The sequence below is a fragment of the Pseudorasbora parva genome, chromosome 5 (assembly GCF_024679245.1).
Source record: "Pseudorasbora parva isolate DD20220531a chromosome 5, ASM2467924v1, whole genome shotgun sequence".
In the NCBI taxonomy this organism is placed as follows: domain Eukaryota; kingdom Metazoa; phylum Chordata; class Actinopteri; order Cypriniformes; family Gobionidae; genus Pseudorasbora; species Pseudorasbora parva.
In genome coordinates, this window is record NC_090176.1 from 44542653 (window position 1) to 44557013 (window position 14361).

Here is a 14361-nt window from a genome sequence, read left to right on the forward strand (position 1 = left end):
TTTGTACAAGTTAATATGATTCTTTAGTGTCTAAATGAAAACTTTGTAATATACTTTAATTAAAAATTATCATTAGTATTGTAAGAAAACACTTATTTTACCTGGTCAAAAACAGCTGCGTTTTCACCAAGCCATTTCAGTGCATACGGCTTTAAATGATAATGACCCCGCCCCTCTGTTCTGTGAGCCGGCATGTTTAGCTGTTGCCCTTGACAACAGTAGAGGTGTAAGAAAGGTGACGGGAGCTCTGAGGACACATCTGTGCAACCGTTTCAATTTGAACCAGAGTCAGACCTGGGACAAGATGACGGCTCCAACGAAATTCAACAATTAAGGCTATACAGGACGTTTCTGAATGGTTGGTTAACGTAATGTCAGTGATCCATAACGTTATCTATGCATTGTAATGACTGTTACAACACTGTTTTTTTTTTTTTTTTTTACAGTAACAGACACCGTTATAAACCATCTACATAATAAAGCTTAGTGTTACCACATCCATGTTAACTTTTAAACCAGCGTACACAGTTTGTAGTAACACAATAACCATAACACGTTGTTCATTATAAACGTGGGATTATGAATAATTTTGAGAACGTCATATATATAGAAAGCATGCCGTAATTTAACTTACCCACTTTAGCCGCATTCATCGTGAAGCGTTTCAAACTACACTCACTTCTTCTGGAGGGGCAGCAGGAACACGAAGAGTTGGTACAGATCCTCCATTCAGGAGCAGCTTCTTAGAAAAACCTGCTTTATACTGACCCGCGGTTATAAAGCGGCCTGGTGAGAAATGCTTCGCGGTTCTCGCAAACGTAAAAGCATTAAAGAAAACCAAACTTAGCCACTGCGTCTTCAGCGGTTCGGATTTAGGAACATCAGAATGACTGCTGTGTTCATTATTATACCCAAGAACAGAACGCCACAATCGCTTAGACGCCATTGTGCTCCAACGTATCAACAATGGCGGACTATGACAGCTCGCTAAGGGCCGGTCTGAGGTGAAACGCTGCTGTCTATCAACAGTCGTGGGAGGGGCGTCCGACAGTGTGACATCACACGGTCAAACAGCTTGATTTGAGACAGGAGAAAACATAAGAAGATTTAGAAAAAAACACTGGATGGATTTTTATCATTATAGGATGGTTGTGTACAGGCACTGCCAACTCACATTTCCATAAAATCAGCTTGTAAAAGTGCATGTACCATTATATGACCCCTTTAAAATGTACTGTAATGGAATAAAAAAAAATTATGTTTTAAAAAATCTATTACAATTGTTCCAAAAATTGTTATTGCTGCTCAAGATTTTGTTTTGAGTTAATTATTACATTTACATTATGAACATTAATAATGTAATACTTGTTACATTATGTGCAGTTATTACATTATGAGTTGCTACTGAGCCTTTAGACTGCTTTTAATTTATTATTAATTCAAATCTTTGTAAGACTATAATAAGAATCACCCTTGACAACAATGGAATGATAAAACTCTAGTAATGAGAATGTTTGGGGATAATGTCCTTAATTGCTGTGATAATATCATAATGCAAAAATCTGTAATGTCCTTAAATAGGCTTCATTTTTTTGTATACTAAATATATTTTCTTTTTTCTCTTTTTCTTTTTTTGGACCTGGGCAGGTTTTGTGCAATTCAGAAACGCATCTGTTATGAGTCACATTAGATTCTCATTGAGTTCCACCCACCAGGCCAGGAGAAGCCAGGAGTTGTTTTATCAACTTATCAACACACTAATGCTATTAAATGTTATCGAAGCATGACAGTATACCCAGTGGCACTGTCTGCTGTCATGCTGTAGTGCTAACGGGGGACCGAAAATCAGACGTCTGCACTAAATTGCACTGTTATATAACATCTGAAGCACAATCAAGTGAGCTGCCTCTTGAAAGGCCTCCAACAAACTTCGGTCAAGGACAATCGTGTACTTCAAGGTCAAGTGTTCTGTCAGTACTTCAGGATCTCAGTGTGAACATCAGCTTGCTGTTCCCTCACACTTTATATTTATCTCTTATGGATGTGAAACTTCGGCTCATCCTGTAACATTTGTGCTATGGATTTGAATAAAACTACGCAACTTGTTCAGAAAATGTTAGCTATTATTTTTCTAACCAATTGGACTAATGACTGTAACTGTAACTTATAACTTTTTTGCATTCAGTTTATTGCTTAGACAACAAACGCCCTGTTAACTTAAAAGACTATCAAGACTGTCAGACACTTTGTGATGAGGCTTGCAATAGATATTGTGTATATTTGACACTTGTTTCTTCTTAAAGGGCAGCCCAGAAAGTCACTTGTATTCTAATCTCAGAAACCAATGAAGGGAAAATTATATGGTATTGCATTTTTTAAACAACTTAAAGTCAACTTAAACATTATTTATTCTTTCAAATTGTATTGAAATAACTGAAGTTTCAAACGCATAATTGTCCATGAAACAGTTAAGAAGATTTTTTCCTTTTCTTGACATGGTTGTTTTGCTCACAATGACAGTTCCCAGCAAACAAAAGCCATCATTTCACTGTCTCGGTTAGCTATAGAACCGAGCTGTTTATATAATCTGGCTATGGTAACCACCTTCTAGCCAAAATAACCTTGAATTTGATTACATGTTGTTTTTTTTGCCAAAGTAACTTGCGAGATGTATGATTCCATCATGTAAGCAAAGTCAGCAGTGATCACAAGGTGTTTCACAAGGGTTCAATTTCTTTGACATGTTCATGTTTTAGATGATTAATCTATACTTGGGCTGTGGTTAGATGTCTGTTAAATGCTCACTAACAGCCCAAATTTGACCTTGTTTAGACATCAGGGCTGTGTTTGAGCGGCCATTATACGTCTTTTAAACACAAAATTGCTTGATGGGTTCATATCATCACAGCTGTCAAGCTCCAAAAACATCATAACAGACTAAGTATGCAACATCTTTCTGTGAGGAATAAACTGAAGTTTGGTAATTTTGGGATGTATGAGATTTATTGTTGCCTAGCAACTAGTGGTTACATTTGCAATATTCAAAACGTCTAGAGTCTAGAAACAAACAAGAGAGTTCATCTCCTCATGGGGATCCAGTTTGCCTCGAGGAGCAATCGATCTGAGATTTTTCTTTTTACTTTTTGCATGTCATGCAAGATGTTTTATTTATAAAGCACTTTTCACAATGCACATTGCTTCTCTGCAGCTTTACAATACAAATATTGCAGTAATAATGTCTTCCATAAGGTCCTCTTTTAGTAAAAAATGATGTCTTAATATACAGTATTTGTATTATTTGTAATGTTATAGATTTGGTAAGTTGGCATGGGCATCTATAGGCGCTCGAGCACCCACGGAAAAACATGAGATAGTCTCTCCATTCATCGATTGAGATCTGGGAACCTAAAATATAAACAATACATATTTTTAAAATATTATTATTTACTGCAAATGCATGATTTTTTTTTTTTATGTCTATAGAAAAATACGCTGGAAGCAGTATTCAACCACATGAAATATATCAGGTATTAAATTATTCTGCCTTTCTAAGCCCATTTCATCTGCTTCCTTACAACAGTTTTCAATTCCTGCTGAATTGCTCTTTATATTTATTTATTTATTTATTTTATGCATGCTCATTTCAGTTGTAGTTAATTACATATTCAAAGAGGCAAGCAAATTTGCTCCAGGCATGGCATTGTGCCCCAGCGTGCCTTGCACCTGACTTGACGTTTGCTCTCGGTTTTACCATGACCTTCATTTTGTCCTTTGCTTTTGTTGTGCAACTGTGCATTTAAACATCCCTGACTTAGCTGTCAGTGCAGTGGGATTCAGCGCTATCTTAGAAGAACAGGGGTCATTTCTCTCTTGTTTCTTCTCTTTGGCTGGCAGGGAGGGCCCTCTATTATATATGGCTGTATAGAGGGGTGGACAGCATTCGCAGGGGCAGTGTGTTGTTTGTTCAAAGGCTGAGGCAGAGGCTGACCCAGCAGAAAGGAGCTCTTGTATGCCAGAGACACAGGATGCCAAAGCTCACCTTCCTCTTTCCTGCCATTCCCCCTTAGGGGCTCTGCCAATGCAAATGTGCACCTCCAGCCTGGAGCCGAATGAATACACTCGCAATAAATGACTTCAGTTCAGTCCATTTAGCTCTTTTTCAGAACCTGAGCTGCCTTGCTGTTGTCCTTCTAAGGCAGCATGTTAACTGAAATGATCCTTCATAAGTGACTGATTTGAAACGTTCACTGTGAAATTTTGAATGCAGGCCCTTGTTAACATAAAAACTGCTCGATGAGTGAGTTTTTTCTTCTGTGTTCACTGTTCATGTATTCCTTTGTGAAAGAGGAGGTTTGGATTGGATTGGATAAACTTTTAAAATAGCCAATAGTGTTGCTGTTGTTACAGTTTGTCCAATGTTTTATCTGTTTTCTGGAAGAGATAGATTACAAATAATATAAAAAAAACGATCTGTAATAATCTGTAAGATGTTTCAATATTTTTTAAACAAATCTCTACTCAACAAGGCTGAAATTCAAGTAATATTGTAAAAAATATTTTTACAATTTAAAATAAATGGTTTCTGTTTAAATTAATTTTAAAATGCTTTTTTTTTCAAGTGATGTTATTATAACCCTAACCCAAAGCTGAATTTTCAGCATCATTACTCCAGTCTTCAGTGTCAAATGTTCCTTCAGAAATCATTCTAATTATGATGATTTCCTGCTCAAGATCAATCAACCTCAAAATAGAAATCTTTTGTAACATTATACGCAGGGCTTTACATTAATGCCTGCCAAATGCGGGTAGATTTCGGCTGTCGGGGTAAGGCACCCACTCTCTAGCCACTTTAGCAGGTTGAATATAATTTTAGCCTACAGTCAAATTAAATGCCAAGACTGTCGTATCACAAAATTACAATTCTTTGTAGATTAACTTGCAGTTAGTGAAGGCTGGATTGGCGGAATCGCACTGAATGACACACAACACAAGCGTTCTCTCTCTGTCGCACGCATGATCAGTTCTCCTTGCGTCTGAATAGTCAAATACACGCGCACACAGATGTCAAATGCCCATCGTGTGGAATATCTCACGTGAACACAGTCGGTTATGTCTTAAGTGTACGTAAATAGGTGGGCAATAACTCGATATGTATCAGGATATTACATCCATGCATTCAGCAGCCATTAAATACCTGTCTGTCATTCTTCTTCTTTTTCTTTCGGCTGTTCCCTTCAGTGGTCGCCACATCGAATCATCTCCCTCCTATCATTAATAGGAATTCTATTCATTAATGTTAATCAAACAACTACAGATGATATTTAAATGTATACATATTAAATAAATCTACTGTATCTGAAAAATGTTTTTTTATTTTTTTATTTTAAGTTTTTTTGTAATTTGCTTTGTTCAAAAAATATATAAAAATAACTCATATCATATTAAATTTCTCATATTAGCCTATGCTCATATTGCCCACCCCTTGCCCCCCTGCACATACCAGCTGAGCTGATATACAATGTACTCTTGATTTGAGTATTTGTCACTCTGCATTTGAAAGTTTAAAAGGTTTTAAATATTTTAAACAAAGTAAAATGACTCAAATTCAAGTAATTTAAGCATGCCAAAGTCAACTTTAATAATATAAAATGTAATTTCCAAACAGCAAAATTGTGGACCGCAGAAATGCTGAGTGGCTAGTAACTTTTGTCAACCAAACCACTAGCCACAGGGGCTGGTGAGCAAAAAAGTTACTGTCACACCCGGATTATGCATTTCTTTATTGTTATTTTTGATCAGTTGAATGCAAATAAAAGTATTAACTTCATTTCTTATTTAAAAATCTAACTGAAAATTTGATTGGTAGTTTTTCTTCGCAAAACGTTTATTGGATCAATTTTGATAAAATATCATGGTATTGAAGAACTATTTCTACATTCTGCATTCTTAACTGACAAAACATTCTTTGCAGTGTATGCAGGAACTTGTCATGTCAGTATTCTTATAAGCATAAAAGATATTTGGCAAAATATATATTTTTTTCTGTTAGGCTGAACTATTTTCAATGAGCTTGTTGCAGTCCATTCTGGCATTGCTTTATTCATGAAGAATACATATGATGCTGCCCTTGATTTTGGTATAAAAAAAAAAAAAGTATCTCAGAAGGCAGCATAAGCCTACCATTTGAAACCACCTTTGTGATGCCTTAATACCCTGTCTAGTTTGGCAGCTCACAGGTTTCAGAACAGCTAAGGTCTGCCTACATATGGAAGGTCAAAACAACACATCTTGCATCTCTGAATTTACATTTTATTTCAACCTTGGCAAATCAATGCTAGATCTGGACGTAATATATTATGTGAGATCAATTATTTCCTTCTCTGGCTTTCTTTGTAGAACCCCGAGGTGTGTTCTCCGCCCAGGCGCAGAGAGAACGTGCCGGCAAGGTTGATTGATAACCTCCCACTCACCGCAGTACTCATCCCTTGCCTGCCCTGCGGTTTTCTCGGCTCCGTGGACTGGACTTCCTCTGGGTAAGACAGAGATGGCGGAGGCCCATTAGCAGGCCCCTCACGCAGGTGTCGTCAGAGCCTCATGCTGTGCAGCGGGATGGATTCACCTTGCCTTTGGAAGAGAGTGCACTAGACAGAGAAACAACAAGGTTAGGAAAGATGCGGGGGGAGGTTGAACTGTAAATTAATTTAACCCTGCAAGCACAAATATTGCTGGAGTACTTCAGTGTTTTCTACAGGATTAGAAATCCTTTAAATAATTTGGCAAACAACACTATTTCCAACATTTTATTCAAACCCCCTTTTTTAGTCAAAAATATTGAAAGGGAAAAAAATAGATAGAGATAGAGTTTGCTGCAGAAATTCTTCTCATTTACTGCGGTTTGGCATTGATTTGTGGCAGCACTGCTGATTTTATGTAAGCTCAGTACCCCTGTTTACATGCACACTTTTTTGTCATTCCGATTAAAATAATTCCGATTGAAAGATTCAGTGGACTGTTTACATGAGACGTTATCTAAACCAATCTGGGGTTTACATGTGCTGACTTTCAATCGCAAACATCACAGAGCAGTTTGTCTGACGCATCATGTCGACTCTGTCCTCTCCAGCAGCTGGAATGTGTTTACGGATGCCATAGCAACTCTCAATGGCCATCAGGACTTATACAGTTTTATAAAAGCTATTTATTTGTTGTTAAGTGTAATCATCTCATCTCACCCAAAAAAATCTTCTGTCAGGCGCTGTTGAAGTAAAAAGTGCCTGGGACAAACGCTGTTAGGGTGTAGCCCGGGCTATGTCTGTGTAATTATGCCAGCATTATCTTCATAACTTCTTACGAAATAAAAAGTTTACCCCTCAGAAAAATTAACTTTCCTCTCAACATTATAGCCTGCGTGTGAGCGCAGCGCGCATTCAGTGGTGAAGCGCTGTATCACGTCATATAAGGACGCACACTGAAAAGTAATCGGGTCAGGTCGGTTACATGGTTAAATTTTTCGTTTGATCAGTTCATGAGAAGGTTTATCCCACCCCTCTCAAACCGATTACAATTTAATTCAGTTTGGGCATTTTTATTCTGATTGATTTCATGCATGTTTATATGGAGCATTTTCATTTGGATTGGACTTTTAAACCGATTACAGTGCTCCATGTAAACTCTCCTAGTGTTGTAGCCTGGATGCTAGCCGAATTCAGCCCCACCCACAACATTAGTTCAGTCTGGACTTGATCCGTAGAGGAGTAATTATGCCCGAACAGAAACTTTTCGGACCAATGAAATCATCAGGGCGGGCTTTAGACGATAATGGACAGATGATCAACAGTAACGTAATCATGCACGTCATCAAAGGGGCTTGGGTTGAATTTATTCTAATCCTAAATGGAGAACTTGTTTGTATATGCATTTGCCTTCACTATTTCTCTCAGAAATGAGGATCATGTTGGGTAAGTACTCTGTGTATCCTTAAAAAAATTTTTTACAACACCGGCAAAGATTGTTTATTCCAGCGTGCGTGCAAACAGGGTTGCCAAGTTTTTACAACAAAACCTGCCGACTACTAGCCCAAAATAAGCTCAATAGATCCTCGCTGGGGTTCTCCAGAAAAAACTCTCCAGAGTTTGGGGGGTAAAATGTGTGTTATTTTGGCAAGGTTGCCTGCTAAAATTCACATTCCTGGGTCTAGATATCACATAATTGAGGTCTCTTTAACCCTCGGACATGGAAAACAACCCGGGGGGAAAAGCAGACTTGGCAACACAGTGCAGTTGAGTTCTCTTGACATTTGACAACTAACGTTAAGTGTCACTCCACTGCTCTGATTGGTTGTAGGTCTATCCAGTTGAGGTCTGGTTCAGTTGAAACACGCCCCATAATCACAGCCCAATAGAGCAGTTTCAGACTCTAGTCTAGTCAGATATTCTGACTAGACTTGAGTATGATCACGTCAGGCTATCAGTGTTGTGCAATTTTAGACCTTAATTGGAAATCTTATAATGTGATATAGCACGATTAAAATATCCATTAAAATTTAATTGCACAAAAGAAGTATTTCAGATACGTACCCCGTGATATAATGATAAACAAAAAGAAAATGGGTAAAGCGGCATGTGGTCTTTGGCTCATATTGAATCTCTAAATAGAAATAAAGCCACATAGCAGGCAGATATTTACTCCTGCTGCAATTAAGACCTGTATCGATCTCCTCCCTATTACATTAAAACCACGCAGGGCTATAATTTAATCCATTTCAAGTTAATGTCCCTAAGAACACACCGTACATAATCGTCAACATGACTAATTGTACCATGCATCGCAAATAAACCACAGAGGCCCTATCATCCCAGCAGCTGATTACAGCAGGCTGAGAGATGAGCTGACCTTCTGTAACAGAGATCCGTTTTAAATCTCTTGTTGCAGACTCAGTTAGCGTGGCAAAACTCATCATAAAACAATGATATTTACCTGCACTGACACCCTTTTCTCAGAATAGAAATCTCAAAAAGAGTTATCAGAAAAGAAAAGTTCAAGTGAAGAGAGCATCATGGGTGCTTAGGTCTTCCCTACAGATGGGAATTTTACAGAATTTTGCTCACTTTGACTAATGAAAGCTTTTGACTAGTGCTGTTTTATGTGTATTGGCATAATTCAGTGTTAAAATGAGCCTGTTTTTTGTAATTGATTTTCCACTTTTGTGAGTTGAACAGTTTTATGAACTTTTACGAAGGATTTTACAAAGGAAAAAAGCAAGCCACGCACATTTGGTAAATCTCAGCCTGACCATGATGGCGATTCATTGAAAACTACATTAAACTACTCTACATCAAACATATCTAGGGATATTTTTTTGATTTTTGACCAGGCACATGCTTATTTCTAACTATCTGTTATACACTTCTGTTCAAAAATGTGGGTTCAGTGAGTTTTTTATTTATTTTTTAAACAAATTTATATTTTTATTCAGCAAAGATTAATTAATTTGAACGTGAAAGTGACAGTAAAGATTTTTATATTGTTACAAAAGAATCTGTTTCAAATAAATGCTGTTTCTTTGAACTTTGAGCGGTTTCCATATAAATATAAAGCAGATCAAATATTTTAAACATTGATAAAAATGTTGTATTTATATTTATATTTTGTATATTTGATTATATTTTGTATTCTTTGTATGTTTGTAAATTATATTGCATTTTTTACATTGCTTTTGTAGTACTTTGGGTTTGTGGTGCATGCTCAATATAAATACAAGGTCTTAGTAGTAGTAGTAGTTGTTGTTATTATTATTATTATTTCTTGAGCACAAAATCAGTATATTAGAATGAGTACAGAAAAATCAGCTTTGCATCACAGTAATAAATTACATTTAAAATGTATTCAAATACAACAGTTTTTTTAACTTGTAATAATATTTCACAATATGGCCTTTTTTTTTTACTTATCACCAGACCAAGCTCAATTTAAAATTGAACATTAGTCTGGGGAGTTTGCTCTGTATTTTCTACTGCAGAAGAGGCGTGATAAACGAGCATTATTCGAATGATTCTGTATGCAATTGGATAGTCGTTCAACCATTCAGACCACGTTCAATCAACGGGCAGCAGCCCATCGTTTCTTTATCAGTCATAGTGTTAAACCCGTCAATAGCGTACACCAGGTGGATAAGCCGGTCTTCGATTGGTTCCCGCAGAAGTTTAAGAAAAGCTGTAGAAATGAATGCTGAAAGGGTTAGTTTACCCAAAAATGAAACCAAACCTATGATTTACTCACCCTCAAGTCATTATAGGTGTATATGACATTCTTCTTTTAGACAAATACAATCGGAGTTATATTTAAAAAGTCCAGATTAACGTTATTCCCAGCAGTAGTTGTAACGTTATCTGTTTTTGAAGGCCATAAAAAATGCAGCTCTCCGTCAAATAACGTGCTCCACACGGGTGTAAGAAAAATATCCATATTTAAAACTTTATAAAGGAAACCCGCCTTGAAGTCTTCCTTTTGTAGCCATGGCTGTTTAAGTATTTAACAGCTACAAGATGGCGCCAGCGTTAAGCATAGAAGTAGTACCGGTCAAGATGACTCGTAGTACCCGGATGAGCGGTTGTTACCTCAAAATAACATACCGCTGGAATGCGTGATTGACCAATCAGAATCAAGTATTTCACAGAGCCGTGTAATAATAATAAAGTAATAAGTACTTTTGAGAAGTGTGTAAAAGTACTGTTTTAATGTTTGTTTATTCTCTCTCTCTCTCTCTCTCTCTCTCTCTCTCTCTCTCTCTCTCTCTCTCTCTCTCTCTCTCTCTCTCTCCTCTCTCTCTCTCTCTCTCTCTCTCTCTCTCTCTCTCTCTCTCTCAGTCTCTCCCACTCTCTCTCTCTCTCTCTCTCTCTCTCTCTCTCTCTCTCTCTCTCTCTCTCTCTCTCTCTCTCTCTCTCTCTCTCTCTCTCTCTCTCTCTCTCTCTCTCTCTCTCTCTCTCATATTCTGTCACATCAGTAGATGGAAGTTAGTTTCGCAGCAAATCTGTGTGAAGCCATTAAAAAACGTTTTTGCGGTTATCCAAGGCAAATGCATTAATGAAGCAAAACATAATAGGACTGATATTGAAATTCATATCTTGTGTCATGGAACGGATTAAGGAAAAAGGTCATTGCTTGGATAAGAGAGAATAAAAGCTATCAAAGTCAAATTCATCTTAGCAGGGAGAGTCAACATTGAGGCAGAGCTCTCCAGTAGATAAAAAAAACACTCTAAATAGAGATAAAAACTCTTATAAATGGAAAAGTTCCAAGAGACACATGAAAGATAAATGTAATAAATAAATAATATTTATGCAACTCGATTTTAAAAACAAAATTAGTGGTGCTTTCCCAGTGCAAGACTTGCTATGCTAGACTGTATATGCCTGCTTTGCCGTTGCTGGGCGTTCTGGGTGGTTGCTCTCCAGACCATATTCTGGTCTATGGCTCCGTTCCCTCCTTCAGTGTAAGTTGCTCATGTTAATAGTCTGTCAGGCTAAAATCATTCGCTTAGAAAAGTAATCACACCTCCCACCAACAACCCACATGACTAGAGATGTCATTCATGTCTATAGTAAATGGTGCAGAAAAAGGGGTGCAGCAAGTCAGATATATAAGATAAAACCACATAAATGCTCTTAGAATCCTCCAGATAGATCTGTCAAAGATTTAGTGTGTAGTGCAAGGTTGAATATTGATTTTAGCTGTATCAAAATATGACTGAAATACTATTTTTTGTTTTGGAGCTGCTGTGTTTACCTTTTAATACATACAGATTCAAAACAAGCTCTCATGGAGATACAAGAATTGGAAATTAAAAATTACTGCTTTATGATACTCTGTCTGTCTGTCTGTCTGTCTGTCTGTCTGTCTGGCAGTCTATCTGGCAGTCTATCTGTCTGTCTGTCTATCTATCTGTCTATCTGTCTGTCTATCTGTCTGTCTATCTGTCTGTCTGTCTGTCTGGCAGTCTATCTGTCTGTCTGTCCGTCTGTCTATCTATCTATCTATCTATCTATCTATCTATCTATCTATCTATCTATCTATCTATCTATCTATCTATCTATCTATCTATCTATCTATCTATCTATCTATCTATCTATCTATCTATCTATCTATCTATCTATCTGTCTATCTGTCTGTCTATCTGTCTGTCTATCTATCTGTCTGTCTGTCTGGCAGTCTATCTGTCTGTCTGTCTGTCTGTCTATCTGTCTGTCTGTCTATCTGTCTGGCAGTCTGTCTGTCTTTCTGTCTGTCTGTCTGTCTGTCTGTCTATCTATCTATCTATCTATCTATCTATCTATCTATCTATCTATCTATCTATCTATCTATCTATCTATCTATCTATCTATCTATCTATCTATCTATCTATCTATCTATCTATCTATCTATCTATCTATCTATCACGACACCCCTCCAAATCTTTAATTTCAGGTGTTCAATCACTTCCATAGTAACAGGTGTATAAAATCAAGCACGTCAGATGCTTTACAAACATTTGTGATAGAATGGGTCGCTCTCATGAGCTCAGTGAATTCAAGCGTGGTACCGTGATAGGTTGTCACCTGTGCAATAAATCAATTTGTGAAATTTCCTCACTACTGAATATTTCACGGTCAACTGTAAGTGGTATTATAACAAAATGGAAGCAATTGGGAACAACAGCAACTCAGCCACGAAGAGGTAGACCACATAAAAATCACTGAACATGCTGAGGCACACAGTGCACAAAAGTCGGAAACTTTCTGCAGAGTCAATAGCTACAGACCTCCAAACTTCATATGATCTTCAGATTAGCTCAAGAACAGTGTGTAGAGAACTTCATGGAATGGGTTTCCATGGCCGAGCAGCTGCATCCAAACCTTACATCACCACTGCAATGCAAAACAGACTACAACAGTGGAGAAATGTTCTCTGGAGTGATGAATCACGCTTCTCTGTCTGGTAATCTGATGGATGAGTCTGAGTTTGGCAGTTGCCAGTAGAACGGTACTTGTCTGACTGCACTGTGCCAAGTGTAAAGTTTGGTGAAGGGGGATTATGGTGTGGGGTTGTTTTTCAGTGGTTGGGCTTGGCCCTGGCCCCTTAGTTCCAGTGAAATTAACTAATGATGCTTCAGGATACCAAGACCTATTGGACAATTTCATACTCCCAACTTTGTGGGAACAGTTGGGGGATGACCCCTTCCTGTTCCAACATGGCCGTGCACCCGTGCACAAAGCAAGGTCCATAAAGACATGGATGAGCGAGTTTGGTGTGGAGGAACTTGACTGGCCTGCACAGAGTCCTGACCTCAACCCGACAGATCACCTTTGGGATGAATTAGAGTGGAGACTCTGAGCCAGGCCTTCTCGTCCAACATCAGTGCCTGAGCACACAAATGCACTTCTAGAAGAATGGTCAAAAAATCCCATAAACACTTTTAAACCTTGTGGAAAGCCTTCCCCAGAAGAATTGAAGCTGTTATTGTCATTAAAGTTCATGTGCATGCAAAGGCAGGTGTCCCAGAACTTTTGGAAATATAGTCTATCTGTTTGTAATTCGTTCGTTCGTTCGTTCGTTCGTTCGTTCGTTCGTTCGTTCGTTCGTTCGTTCGTTCGTTCGTTCATTCAATCCGCATAGTCTGTCTATCTGCCTACCTGCCTAATTCATTCATTCATTCATTCAATCCGCATAGTCTGTCTATCTGCCTACCTGTCTAATTCATTCATTCATTTATTCATTCAATTCATTCATTCAATCCGCATAGTCTGTTTATCTGCCTACCTGACTCATTCATTCATTCATTCATTCATTCATTCAATCCTCATAGTCTGTCTGTCTTCCTACCTGCCTCTCATTCATTCATTCATTCATTCATTCATTCATTCATTCATTCATTCATTCATTCATTCATTCATTCATTCAGTCAGTCAGTCAGTCAGTCAGTCAGCCAGCAGAAGCAATCTATCTGTCTGTCTCTCTGTCTATCGATCTTCATATTATTCATTATTCATTCAGCAGAATCTCTCTATCTTTGGGCTAAGTGATAGTTTTGATTGATGATAAATCCCAACCATAATCTCATTTGAATCTTTCAGAGGAATTGATAACTGCTGAAACATCACTTTACTCACAGTCAGGCTGAAGCTTCTCATTGCAGAGTGAATACGCATGCCGTTAATTAATTTCTCTCCCTACAGTTACTGACAACGGCAGTGAGATTTCACAGATTTGATGGTGGCATAAGGTGACGCGGGGTCTGGCTCTTTAAACAGTCGGTCCAGGGGGTGCACATGTATGTGCTCTCCTGTGTGGGTGGTGGTGTGTATTGGTCTCTATATTGAGAATGAT

The 14361-nt window shown here is 37.9% G+C and overlaps 1 long non-coding RNA gene across 3 annotated transcripts in view; it reads left to right on the forward strand.

The window, feature by feature from the left end:
- Positions 1-6610, forward strand: part of LOC137076177 (uncharacterized) — a 57303-nt gene extending 50693 nt beyond the window's left edge. For 2 of the 3 annotated variants that reach the window (XR_010905225.1, XR_010905223.1), the window contains one exon: positions 1648-2088. This is a non-coding gene — a long non-coding RNA (uncharacterized lncRNA). Of the gene's footprint in view, positions 1-1647; positions 2089-6396 lie in introns of those variants that run through there. The other variant, XR_010905224.1, reaches the window with a different exon arrangement.
- The last annotated feature ends 7751 nt before the right edge of the window (positions 6611-14361 follow it).